The sequence below is a fragment of the Eschrichtius robustus genome, chromosome 4, assembly GCF_028021215.1.
Source record: "Eschrichtius robustus isolate mEscRob2 chromosome 4, mEscRob2.pri, whole genome shotgun sequence".
NCBI classification, from domain to species: Eukaryota; Metazoa; Chordata; class Mammalia; order Artiodactyla; family Eschrichtiidae; genus Eschrichtius; species Eschrichtius robustus.
Genome location: NC_090827.1, coordinates 8,775,948 through 8,789,842, shown reverse-complemented (window position 1 = coordinate 8,789,842; position 13,895 = coordinate 8,775,948). Strand labels below are relative to the sequence as shown.

Here is a 13,895-nt window from a genome sequence, read left to right as displayed (position 1 = left end):
ACTCATATGAGGTACTTAGAGTAGTCAAAATTGTACAGGCAGAAGCAGAATGGTAGTTCCAGGACTTTGAGGGATGAGAGGGAATGGGGGGTTATTGTTGAATGGGTATAGAGTTTTAATTTTACATGGTGAAGAGTGATAGAGATGGATGGTGGCAATAGTTGCACAACATGATGAATGTATTTAATATCACTGGACACTTGAACATGGTTAAGATGGTAAACGTTACCTTATGTGTATTTTACCACAATTAAAAATTCTTTTAAAAAATATGCTATTGGGACTTCCCTGGTGGTCCATGGGTAAAGAATCTGCCTTTCAACGCAGGGGACGTGGGTTCAATCCCTGGTCGGGGAAATAAGATCCTGCATGCTGCGGGGCAACTAAGCCCACGCGCCACAACTACTGAGCTCTCGCACCTCAACGAGAGAGCCCGCATGCCGCAAACTACAGAGGCCACACGCTCTGGAGCCCGCACGCCACAACTAGAGAGAAGCCAGCACACCTCAACTAGAGAAAAACCCGAGCAGACAGCGTGCCGTAACAAAAAGATCCCGCATGCCTCAACAAAGATCCTGTGTGCCGCAACTAAGACCCAATGCAGCCAAAAAAATAATAATAATAAGGAAAATAAATAAATAAATATTTTTAAAAAATATGCTATTGAAGTTCAGATAACTTCTTATCAGAGGTAGCAGAGAAGGCTTCTTGGAAAGGAAGGATCTATTTGGACCTTGAAAGATTGGTAGGCTCTAAGCATGAAGGTTTCAGGTAGAGGAAGCCACCTACGCAAAAGGATAGAGGCAGAAAATTACAGAGCAAGGAACAGAGATGACATTCAGTGAAGTGAATGGAAGATAGTACATACTGTGGCAGACATCTTTCCATGCCTGGCTCATGTGTTTAGATGAGACTTGGAAGGCAGTGAGAAGCTATTGAAAGCTTCTGAGCGGGATAGTGACATGACGTGAGTTACACTGTGAAAGGATGAATTTTCTTTTTAATACGGTTCAAGGTGGATTGAATTGGGGAGGGAAGAAGTATTGAATACCTGGAACTGAGGTCAAAAATTACTGTTCAGTGGCTCAGTCCAGCTCATAGCCCTGTTTGATTTGGCCTAAGGAGTGTTGGTCAACATTTAAAGATCAAATAAAGTTTCAGATTTCTGGCTTCTCTTTAAAACAACAAAATGGTCTGGCAACACGGGACGGTCATTTCCCCATGGCAGTAAGGATGCAAGAGCAGAGCAGCGGCTGCCCCCTTTAGATGGACCATACTTTCCAGTTCCCAAGTCCCAAGTCCTCCCTCTTACCTTCCTGACGCAAGGCCGTGTCAGCTGCCAATCATCGTTGTCCTGGGTGTGTGGCTTTCTTACTTCTGACCTTCCTTATTAATTCATGTGACCTCCCTGGCCCTTGGGGCAATCACATTCGTGAATGTGAGTCCAGAGGGAGAAAAGAGTTAGCTGTGAGGTGATCAGGCCATGCCATCAGGAATGTGATCATAGGAGTGAAGAAGAGCATGTGCTAGAGATATTTGTCCTGCTGTTTTTGCTGAATCTCAACTAACTATTAACATACAACCTGAGAAGAGCTAACAAAATGGAAAATATTTCTAATTCTGAAAAATTTAACTACATTTTCTCAGAAAATAACTATAATATTTTCAGAAAGTTTTTCTGCCTTGTTCCTTTATAAGAGTTTTTAATGAATGCTGTTCAACAGGAAAACATAAATGACTCCAACAATAAGTTTCTCCAACCATGAATTATAATAGTCAGTTGATTATACCACAGTAAATTGTATCTTTTTAAGCATGAGGTATGCTGAAGTCAATTGGTGAGGCTCATTAGTCAAGGGGGCAAAACTGATTCTTGGGAGAGGCAAAAAAATCCTAATATTTTTATATATAAATCACAGCTATAGATATAGTACATAAATGAATATACAGTATATCCATTGTCACAATTTCATGAGTTGGGGAGCACTCAGGAAAAAAATTGTTCAAAGGGCCCTTAGGAGAGTGATAATGAAAAGAAAATTTTGAGAAATACTAGACTAGAGAGAACAGGCATTGTTCAAATTATCCTTTGTGTCTCCATTTGAGTTGCCAGCCAGTTAATGGCAGTGAGACTCCGATCAGCCCTCATCAGGCTCTCTTACCATTTGCTAGAGATGGAGCCTCAGTTGTAGTGCTGCCAGCACTCATGTGTACAACCAGCCCATGCGAAGCCTCTATAGCAAACCCAATGCTCTTCCACGACTGAAATATTGACAAAAATGCAAATGCTCTTGCTCAAAGCCAAGAAGAAAACAACCACTGGAACACATTTCCAGAACAGGATTGCGTCATTACACAAACAGTACTTCTTAGTCTAAAGCATCTTGCTCTGGGAACTTAACACTACAGCCAAAAAACATCAGGCAGATTTAGAGGAGGGTGGCTTTTGGCTAATAACAGCAAAATGATCTCACCCGTGAGAAGGCCCCAGTATAAACTTCTTGGTCAACAAGAGACATCTTGCAAGTCAAATGTACAGAAATATGCACTGGACGAGATCCAAACACTGAGCGATTTGATAGATTGGGCTGGTGTATATCCCAAGGTGAGGTCAGAATGAGAGCAGCTACATAGCTCACATTGCTATGTGCTATCTGCACAGCCAACCCAGGTTCCCCCAAACTAAATGAGGGCTCTGTCTGGGAAAAAATGACGACACAGGACTCCAGGGATTGATGGGAGCAGCTGCTGTGTTTGCAGAGCTTAACTAAAAGGATGTGTTTCATCCCTCTGCCTGAACATCTGCATCCCTCACAGGGTTTATTAGCAGTTTGTGTGAAAAGAGGAGGCGCTCTAATTTCTATTACAGAAGGCTCCATGACACTCTCCAGCAACATCCAGCTTCCTTATTGGTGGTCTTCACCATCACCATGATCTTTATTATTATCATAAATTGAGGAAGAGATGGTGTTTGCATTGGACAAAGCATTATGCAAACATCATCTTTTCCTCAAAATCACCCAGTGAGGTATTATTAGCATCCTCATTTGACAGATGAGGACTTGAAGACCCAGAGAGGTTAAGCAACTTGCTCAAGGTCATTCAGCTGGGAAACATCGGAGCTGGGACTTGAATTCAGGTCTGTCAGATTCATCAATTCTCTACTATACTTCATCCAGGGAGAAGAAGGAGTTTGAATATGTGCTCCCTCCACTGAGGGCTTGATTGGTGTAAATCATATTGAGAGGTAGTAGAATTTGTTTCTGGTAATAGTCAATCATATCAGTGATTAGCAATATCCTATCAGGGCTTTCTGATGTCCTTTGATAATCTGGCATCTGATAGGAAGATGGGCACAAAAGATTGAAGGTAGAAGAAAATGGTAGGCATTGAATTTCAACTCCTGATGTCCTTCAATTTAGAATTTACCAATTCTGAATCCAATCATTGGCTATGTGTATCTACAGGTAACTTTTTGGACTGGGACTCAGACATGTGACTTGCATCTTAGTAATGGATTTAATAATCCATGTTCATAGTCAAATACCATCAGACTAGGTTCTTTTGGAATCTTTCAGTGGTGATTAAAACTTCTCAGAGGACAAAAAAAAAAAAAAAAAGAGAAAAGAGAAAAGATTTCTTGCTATTGTGATGAAGGACTTCAGGAACACAAAAAAGGAGACAGATGCTTAACTATTAAATGAAAATCTGCTCACACACAGGTACAAAAATATCATCATGAACGAGGCTGCATTAAAAACAGCTGTAGATTTTAAGCTGAGAATAACCTTAAGCAATTACAGAAGAAAAAAATATGTATTAAATGCTCCTGTTTCCTTCCTTAGGCCACTGCAGCTTTACTTCTTTCACTTTCAACTTTACTCTTTAAACTCAGCCTTCCACCTCAAAGTTATACTCAATCATTATTTTCCTGATGTCCTCAAAGACTTCTCATGTGTTCCTAGATTTTCAATGATCACGTCTCCAATTTTGTAATCTCTTGCATGGCTCCTCTGGAGTTACCCACTGCCTCGGAAGCTACATGACATCAGTCCTGCTCTGAGGTCCACGATTGGGCTATCTCTCACCAGCCATTGCGCCCTCCTGTTGAGTTCCACTTTGTTTGCCAGACACTACTACCTCTACTGGGCACCACTATTACTGGCTAATGCCACCAACTTCAGCAGGCACTCTGCCTCTGCCAAACACTGTCACTGCTAGTCAACATCACTATTGCCATCACCCCAATGGTCTCAACTGTGCACTGTTGCCTGTGGCTGAGGACACTGAGATGCCAAAGTAGCTCTGTGTGCTCTGGGGTCATGCATACACCAAATCCTGCTACGCCTTGCATTACACTGAGTCACATGGGTATGAAAGCAGGGCTGCTTATGCCCTGGCTTTTCAAGAGATTTGATCACATAGCTTGTTCCCTTTAAACCTTGTGTTCCCCTCCTTCCAGAGTACTCTTGAGTCCATTGAGGACTGGCTTAGGGTCAAATCTAAGGGAAATAAACTATTCCACCACTCCACTTGCTATATATTTTTGGGCTAATCTTGTCTACCTGGCTTTCTGTTCCCTTGGAATGAGTCTTTCCCAAGAAGTCCTTAGTTCTTCCTAGAGGACCCATCCCACTCATCCTTCAGACATGCCCAAATGTATTCAGTTGTGAATAAAACTGGGTGCCAGCTGAACTCACAGAATAGAGATCAGAATTTAATTGCAAATAGGAATTACATTGTTTTGGAATTTTGCCACCATCAAAATTGAAGAATAAAAGGCAAACTATCACAGATTGTTTGTTACTGTCTCACAGAATTTCTCTTACTTAACTGGACTTTAACCTTTTCCCACTACCTATTCACCTTAAGATGTTGTAGGAAACAGCCAAAAGAAATGTGATATTGCAAGAAGGCTATAAAGGTACCATTTGCTGCTCTACAAAGTGTCTTATATGTTTTTTCTGAAATTTTTTACATTTTGAATTCTACCACTAATCATCTTTTCCTCATTCCTTTGGTCAACCAGAAGTTTAGAGTCAAATCTGCAATCCACCTTGTAGTGGGTTGAATTGTGTCCCTCAAAAAGATATATTCAAGCCTCAGCCCCTGACACCTGTGAATGGGACCTTATTTGGAAATAAAGTCTTTGCAGATGTAATTAAGTTAAGATGATGTCATACTGGATTAGGATGGGCCTTAGATCCAGTGACTGGTGTCCTTGTAAGAAAATAAAACACACGGAGACTCAGAGGAGGCACACAGGGGAAGAAAGCCATGTGAAGAAAGAGGTAGAGATTGGAATGATACAGCTACAAACCAAGGAATGCCAAAGATTGTTGGAGGCCACTAGAAGCTAGGAAGAGGTAAGGAAGAATTTTTCCCTAAAGCCTCCTTCAAGAGGCTGTGCCTGCTGATTTCAGACTTTTAGCCTCCAGAACTTTAAGAAAATAAATTCCTGGTTTCTTAAGCCACTCAATTTTTGGTAATTTGTTATGGCAACTGTTGGAAACTAATAGAAGTTTTGGTTCTGAGAATGGGGTACTACTATACCAAATTCCTAAAAATGTGGATGTGGCTTTGGAATTGGATGTTGAGTAGTGGTTGGAAGGATTTTGAGGCACATGATAGAAAAAGTCTAGGGACTTCCCTGGCAGTCCGGTGGTTAAGACTTGGAGCTTCCACTAAAGGGGGCATGGATTCGATTTCTGGTCGGGGAACTAGGATCCTGCAAGCTGTGTGGCCAAAAAAAGAAAAAAAGTCTAGATTGCCTTGAAGAGATTGTTGGTGGAAATATGGACATTAAAGGAGATTCTGGTCAGGGCTTAGAAAGACGTAAGGAGAACTATAGAGAAATCTATCATCTTAGAGAATACATGTATTATCACAAACAAAATGTTGGTAGAAATATAAATGTTAAAGGTGATTCTGGTCAGGTCTCAGGAGGAAATGAACATGATACTGGAGACCAGGGGAAAAAACAACCCTTGGTTAAAGCTGCAGGAACTTGGCTGAATTATCTTCTGCTGTTGGGTTGGAAAGGAGAACTTGTAAGGGATGAGCTTAGATATTGAGCTAAGGAAATTTCCAAAGTATGAACAGTACACCTGGTTTCCCCTTGCTGCTTATAGTAAAATGTGAGAGGAAAGATATAAATGGAGGAAGAAACTATCAAGCAAAAAAGAACCAGGACTTGATTATGAAAATAGCCTCCAGATAGCAAAAGACCACAAAGCATTCTCTGGAAAGAACAGCAAGCCTGCCTATAGCTAGGCAACCTTTTGCTACAGAGATTAGGCATGTGAATGTGATCTGTGGAGCCAATCAACTTTCTCAGTAGAAGCCAGGAATCAAGATGAATTTATCCAGGAAAGATCTGTGGAGGACCCTCTTGTCTGATGGCATGAACCCCCACAGATTTCACAGGAGACCAACAAAATTTTTGAGAATGTTATTGAAGCAGAAATACTTCCACCCTGGGCTGAAGGAGAGAGAGAGAGACAGAATGGAAGGAAGGCTGTCAGACTTCCAAAATTCTACATGGCTATAAACAGGTGTTATCCTTGAATGAAAAGGAAAAAGGACTCCCATTATGAACTGAATTGTGTCCCCCCAAAATTCACATGTTAAAGTCCTAACCCCTAGTATCTCAGAATGTGACTGTATTTGGAGATAGGGCCTTTAAAGTAATTAAGGTAAAATAAGGTCATACGCATGGGCCCTAACCCAATATGACTGCTGTCTTTCTAAGAAGAGGTTAGGACACAAACACAAACAGAGGGGAGATCCTGTGAAGACAAATGGAGAAGACAGTCATCTGCAAGCCAAGGAGAGAGACCTCAGACGAAACCAACTCTGCCAACACCTTGATTTCAGACTTTTAGCCTCCAGAACTGTGAGAAAATCGATTCCTGTGTTTAAGCCACCCAATCCGTGATGTTTTATGGTAGCCCTACCAAAGTAATACAGATCCAAAGGCTGGTGGGACCTCCACAGACCCAAAGGGTCGAACCTCTGTGGGCCAGAAGGAAGAGTACTGGGCCACAGAGGATTATTCTCAGGACTTGAAACCTTATAGAACTTACCCTGGTGAGTTTTGAACTTGCTTAGAACAAGTGACCCCTTTATTCCCTCTATTTTCTCCCTTTCAGAATGGAAATGTCTATCCTATGCCTGTCCCTCCATTGTATTTTGGAAGTAGATAACTTGCTTTTTAGTTTCATAGGTTCACAGATGGACAGGACATTTGCCCCAGGATCGAGCATACCTAGAGTCTGTCTCACCTGTGCCTGATTTAGACTATTTAGATGACGAGATTTGGAACTTTCTGAGCTGATGACAGAGGAGATTTGGGACTTCGAGTTGATGCTGGAATGGGTTAAGACATTTTTTTTAAAAAAAAAAATCTATTTATTTATTTTTGGCTGTGTTGGGTCTTCGTTTCTGTGCGAGGGCTTTCTCTAGTTGCGGCAAGCGGGGGCCACTCTTCATCGCGGTGCGCGGGCCTCTCACCATCGCGGCCTCTCTTGTTGCGGAGCACGGGCTCCAGATGCGCAGGCTCAGTAGTTGTGGCTCACGGGCCCAGTCGCTCCGCGGCATGTGGGATCTTCCCAGACCGGGGCTCAAACCCGTGTCCCCTGCACTGGCAGGCAGATTCTCAACCACTGTACCACCCGGGAAGCCCGAGTTAAGACATTTGAAATGGATTAAGAATGTTAGGACGAGGCGAATGTATTTTGCATGTGGGAGAATCATGAATCTGGGGCAAGGGAGGTGGACAGTAGACTGTAGTGAGTTGAATTGTGTCCCCTCAAGAGATACGTTCAAGTCTCAATCCCTGGTACCTGTGAATGTGCCTTATTTGAAAATAGAGTCTTTGCAGATATAACCAGGTTAAGATGAGATCGTACTGGATTAGGCAGACACTAAATTCAATAACTGGTGTCCTTACAAGAAGAGGAGAGGACACAGAGATTCAGAGGAGACACACAGGGGAAGAAGGCCACGTGAAGATGGATGCAGAGTTTCATATGGTGCTGCTGCAAAGCAAGGAATGCCAAGAAATTCTGGAAGCCACCAGAAGCTACGAAGAGGCAAGGGAGGATCTTTGCCTTCCTTGGCAACTTGTGCCTACTTATACCTTGATTTCAGACTTTCAGCCTCCAGAACTTTGAGAAAAGAAAGTTCTGTTGTTTTAAGCCACCCAGTCTGTGGTAATTTGTTATGACAGCCCTAGGAAACTACCTCTTATTTTTACCCTACTTCTTCTCTCTTCTGCCCTCTTATTTTTTTTTATTCTCCACATTTTTTTAACTTTGCTTCTGCCCCTTTTATTTTCTTCTCTTCCTTTTTCCTAATACTTTTTTTCCCACAGTCTGTCCTATCCTTCCCTTCCAATTAAAATCTATTTTCTGGTTCTCTTGCCTATGGTTTCTCTTCTCTATAGGAGGACTATACTTCCCCCCGCTGTCGAGCTCAGTTGTGGCCACACGACCTGCTGTGGTCAATGAAAGGTGGGCAGAAGTGATGTGTATCACATCCAGGCAGAAGCTTTAAGAACTGAGCATAGTTTGCCGTACTTCTTTTTCTTCTGCCAAGGGAACGTGTTTGTCAGCCTGGATCCTGGAGTGAAGATAAGGTAGAGCAGAATTGCAGTAGGCTACAATAAACATGGAGCATGAATGAAAAACAAACCTATGTTGTAAGCCCCTGATAGTTTGGGGTTCTTTGTTATTGTAGCATAATCTATCCTGATAGATGTATTTTATGTTATTTCCTTCCTACTCTTTCTAACCTCCCAGAGGTCCCTTTTACCTAATGAAAAAAAAGTCAAACTGCTTAGCCTGACATACAAAATTCGCCTAGCCCTAACCAATCTTCCTCCTTTTATTTTTTAATTTTTATTTTTTTGCTTTTAAAGTTATAATGAGACAAATGGCAGTTAATCACATTCACCACATATTTAGCAAAATATTATACATATTTGCAACTTGTACTTATTAATTACTTCTGTGAGTCAAGCCTCTGCTTAAGACCTAATAGAGGGTTTGACTAAGCCCATAGATGTGCTGGGCTGGGGAGTGGATAGCTAGAGTAAACTCCTGCAAGAATCCATAGTCAGAAATTGACCCAGTGGGTTGATAACCAAGACAGAGCTGAGAGATCTGAAATGATTCCATGCTGAGATATGATGATAGTGCAGGGGAATGGGGGAAATTGCATAGAAAGAGGTCAGTAACTAAGCCAGAATTGAGAAATGAGTGTGGTTCCCAGAAGTAAAGCCACAGAGAATTAAATGTCAAAGTCTGAAAGATATATGGGGTGTTACAGACTGAACTGTGTCTCCCCAAAATTCATATGTTGACGCCCTAACCCCCAGTGTAACTAGATTCGGAGACAGAGCCTTTAAAGAGGTAACTAAGGTTGAACGAGGCCATAAGGGTGGGGCACTAATGTCCTTATAAGGTCTACTGTCCTTATAAGAAGAGAGAGAGACACCAGGAGTACATGAGTACAGGAAAAAAGGCCAGATGAAGACACAGTGAAAAGACAGCCATCTCCAGCTAAGGAGAAAAGGCTCAGGAGAAACCAACCCAGACAGCACCTTGGTCTTGGACTTCTAGCCTGCAGAACTGGGAGAAAATTAGTTTCTGTTATGTAAACCACCCAGTCTGTGGTACTTTGTTATGGTAGCCCTAGAAAACTACCACACGGCATAAGCAAGGAGAAGGGTCCTACAGGCCAGGTCCTGGCCAAGAGAATTGTCAACACTCTGTTGTCACTGCATCTTCCCTTCATCCATACTCACTTCCTAACTTGGGCTCTCCACTATGTGAAATAAAATTCATATTTTATGGCAAGACAAGAAAAATTTAAACATAGAAGTGCTTCTCTGCCCTTTGGCCTCCTCTCTCCCCTCACCGTGCACTGTGTGTGTGCATTACGCATCAATCAAACCTCCCCATCGGCAGGAACACCTGCTCAACCATAGAGAGCAACATTCTCCCAGCACCAACAAGACAACTCCTTAAAAAAATCATAAAGCTTTTTGAGCTTGTACAGGATCACGTGACCTACCATGATGACCCTTAGATCTGGATCATGTAAACTGTCAATAAAACATCATTTCTGACAAAGCATTAATCTCCAAAATTTACAAGCAGCTCATGCAGCTCAACATAAAAAAAACAAACAACCCAATCCAAAAATGGGCAGAACACCTAAATAGACATTTCTCTAAAGAAGATATACAGATTGCCAACAAACACATGAAAGGATGCTCAACATCACTAATCATTAGAGGAATGCAAATCAAAACTACAATGAGATATCATCTCACACCAGTCAGAATGGCCATCATCAAAAAACCTACAAACAATAAATGCTGGAGAGGGTGTAGAGAAAAGGGAACCCTCTTGCACTGTTAGTGGGAATGTAAATTGATACAGCCACTATGGAGAACAGTATGAAGGTTCCTTAAAAAACTAAAAATAGAACTACCATATAACCCAGCAATCCCACTACTGAGTATATGCCCTGAGAAAACCATAATTCAAAAAGAGTCATGTACCACAATGTTCATTGCAGCTCTATTTACAATAGCCAGGACATGGAAGCAACCTAAGTGTCCACCGACAGACGAATGGATAAAGAAGATGTGGCACATATATACAGTGGAATATTACTCAGCCATAGAAAGAAACGAAATTGAGTTATTTGTAGTGAGGTGGATGGACCTAGAGTCTGTCATACAGAGTGAAGTAAGTCAGAAAGAGAAAAACAAATACCGTATGCTACCACATATATCTGGAATCTAAAAAAAAAAGAAAAAAAAAAGGGTTCTGAAGAACCTAGGGGCAAGACAGGAATAAAGACGCAGACCTAGAGAATGGACTTGAGGACATGGGGAGGGGGAAGGGTAAGCTGGGACAAAGTGAGAGAGTGGCATGGACATATATACACTACCTAATGTAAAATAGATAGCTAGTGGGAAGCAGCCGCATAGCACAGGGAGATCAGCTCGGTGCTTTGTGACCACCTAGAGGGGTGGGATAGGGAGGGTGGGAGGGAGACGCAAGAGGGTGGAGATATGGGGATATATGTATATGTATAGCTGATTCACTTTGTTATAAAGCAGAAACTAACACACCATTGTAAAGCAACTATACTCCAATAAAGATGTTAAAAAAAAATAATACATCATTTGATGTACAGCCCTCTGTCTCAAAAAAACTTATATCACTGTATCTTAAAGTCTAATGGGTGGAACAGTTCTCAGAGCTTTCTGAGATGCTCTTCCTGGGCTATAATCCTCAAATTTGGCTCGAATAAAATTTTCCATTTCTTTCTGAAATCAACTGATTAATTTTTCATCAACGACTACTCCAATGGAATCGTGCCCCCTTTTGACAATGAGTATATTCTTGTCTCTTAGACTCCTTATAGGCAGGAACTATGATATTTCTCTCCTATCACCCAGAGGTTTGTGCTGTGTATAACAAAAGGGCTCACTTGGTGCTTAAGCACTGAAGAAAGTGTTCTCTGGCCCTGCACCTGAATCAGAGGTTCTTAACTTCATGGAACCCCTGGGGTAGGGGTGTGGAGGGCGGTTCATGGATGAACTTTAGGAGCTTGCCCACCGCTTTCGTCAGACTCTCAAAGGAAATCCGAGCATTAAAAAGTTGAAAACACACTTCAACTTTGATACTGACTTTTGTTAGACCCTTCTGACCAAAGCTGATGTTATCTGGGTCAGTTCACATGCAGGAATGTAACAATCATTTTTTTATCAAAGTTCTCTCATCACATTTAGATATTGGATAAGTTTCTAAATCTATTCCACAGCTCCATCTGTTAAGTGGGTATTGGTGTAGGTTTATTGTCCTCAGCTGCATGAGCTGTAAACGATTTTAGAAATGACAGCTTCAGAAACAATAAAAGTTTGGATATCTGCCCATAAACATTCCCAAAATAAAGTCGTACTTAAAAGACATTGCGGATTCAAGGTCCCTTTACTAACACACACACACACACACACACACACACACACACACACACACACACACACACACACACTTTTCTCTATTATCTAGTTACAAGAAATACAGTGGATCCTTTTAACCATGTTATAGATTAATAAGACCTAGAGCAAACATCCTGTATAACTGAGAGTCAAAATTCTCAAGCTTTGCCACCTACAAAGGAACTCTCAAGGTACCTATTTACATTTGAGAGATAAATCCAGTTTGCTCTAACCAAGTTATTTTTTATGTTAGCATAGATTTCTGACAGACACTTTATGATCATTTTGCAAAGACATAAAATATCAATTTTAGTATTAGAGAAAATACTTTGGTTGGTCAAATCGTTTTCCCATAGCCCTCTAGCTAAAACTTTCTCTACGTTTTCACTGAATTTCTGTAGTCCCCTGAAACGAATCTCATGAAGCTATGTCAAGTAAATGGGGAATGCTGTTAGAAGAAGTTAGCATTTTGAGTTCCAGAGAAAACCGCCTTTAGCCAAGCCTGGGCAAAATCATCAGAAATGCTTGTCCTACATATTCCGCAATAGTCCCACCACACCTGTGGCCCTCGGGAGCCACTGGAGAAATGGTGCCTGTGTCTCCCACACTTCCCAGACCATGTGCACAGAAGCAGAGTGCCATCAGAGTCAAACACAGCCCACTCCTTTGATCCTTCTCTGCAGAGACTGCTCACACCCTAGACCTGGGCTAAGGAAAAACATCCCATTGTCTGAGGCCAAAGGACATCACGTCATTTCATCCTGTGCCTGGAAAGGCGGCTTGGAACAAGTCATCCTGATTCTGGAGATGTTGAGACGATCCCAGCTGCACTGTGGCCTGTTTTCAGTTCCTAGGCAAATTGCCCAGTTTCCTCTGCTCCCAAATTTCCCCAACTGCAAAATTGAGATAATTCTTGTTCCGTTTCTCTTGTGGTGTTCTGAAAAATAAATAGGGCAAATGTTTCTAAAGTGCTTAAGGACAACTGTCCGAGGGCATATTTGCCTAGAACTAGAGGTGGGGTTTTTCTTTATTTTTGTTAATGTTGTTTTGCTTTTGGCCTGACTTTGGCATAAATGTAGAAAAATCCAAGTTAAATTAAAATTTAACCATTTATCTAAGGTTAATGGAGCATTTACAGTATGTAAAGCACGGTGCTAGGCACATGGAGAATACAGAGCGGGCAGGTCCCCACCCTCAAGGAGCTCACGGCTCCCTCAGAAGGAGGTGTTATAGCCTAGAAGTTGAGTAACACAGACGCAGCAGTCAGCCGAGATAGCTGGGCTGGCATCCTGCTCTACGACCTACGAGCCAGAGACCCTGGAAAAGTCACTCAGGTTCACCAAGCTCGGGTTTCCTCATGCAAATCATAATCACTAACATTTGAGTGTCTGCAGGGTGGCAGGAGGTGTCTACCTGCTTAAAACACAGGACAGCCACCTGAGGTAGATACTAATATCACCCCCTTATTCGTACCCGTGTCTTATAGATAAGAATTCTGAAGCTTAGAGACATCACCTAACTTGTCCCAGGTCATATCCAGTTAGGAACCAAGATGCAAACCCAAGCTGTGTAGCCTCAAACATGGAGACTTTCCCACTAAACCACACTATCATCAAATGCGTGTAGTACTCACTTCATGTAGACTTGTGAGGATAAACTGAAATGGATGCATTAAAAAAAACCGTTAGCCAGTGTCTGACGTAGTAATTGTGCAATAAATGTAGACGTAGTCGTGGAAGAGATTAGATACATACATAAATAACCAGAACACCAGGTCTATTTCATGGCAAAACTCCTTCTTCCAGACCAATCATCATACAGAAGGTTGTGGTAGGGAGCTGTGTAGGGGGAAGAATAGTCTACGAACTGTAAC

The 13,895-nt window shown here is 41.8% G+C and overlaps 1 long non-coding RNA gene across 1 annotated transcript in view; it reads right to left on the bottom strand.

Annotated features, from left to right (window-relative positions):
* Positions 1–12,023: 12,023 nt before the first annotated feature.
* LOC137763957 (uncharacterized) overlaps positions 12,024–13,895 on the bottom strand; it is a 66,168-nt gene continuing 64,296 nt past the window's right edge. Inside the window, exon 4 of the long non-coding RNA XR_011073887.1 lies at positions 12,024–12,959. This is a non-coding gene — a long non-coding RNA (uncharacterized lncRNA). The remainder of the gene's footprint in view (positions 12,960–13,895) is intronic.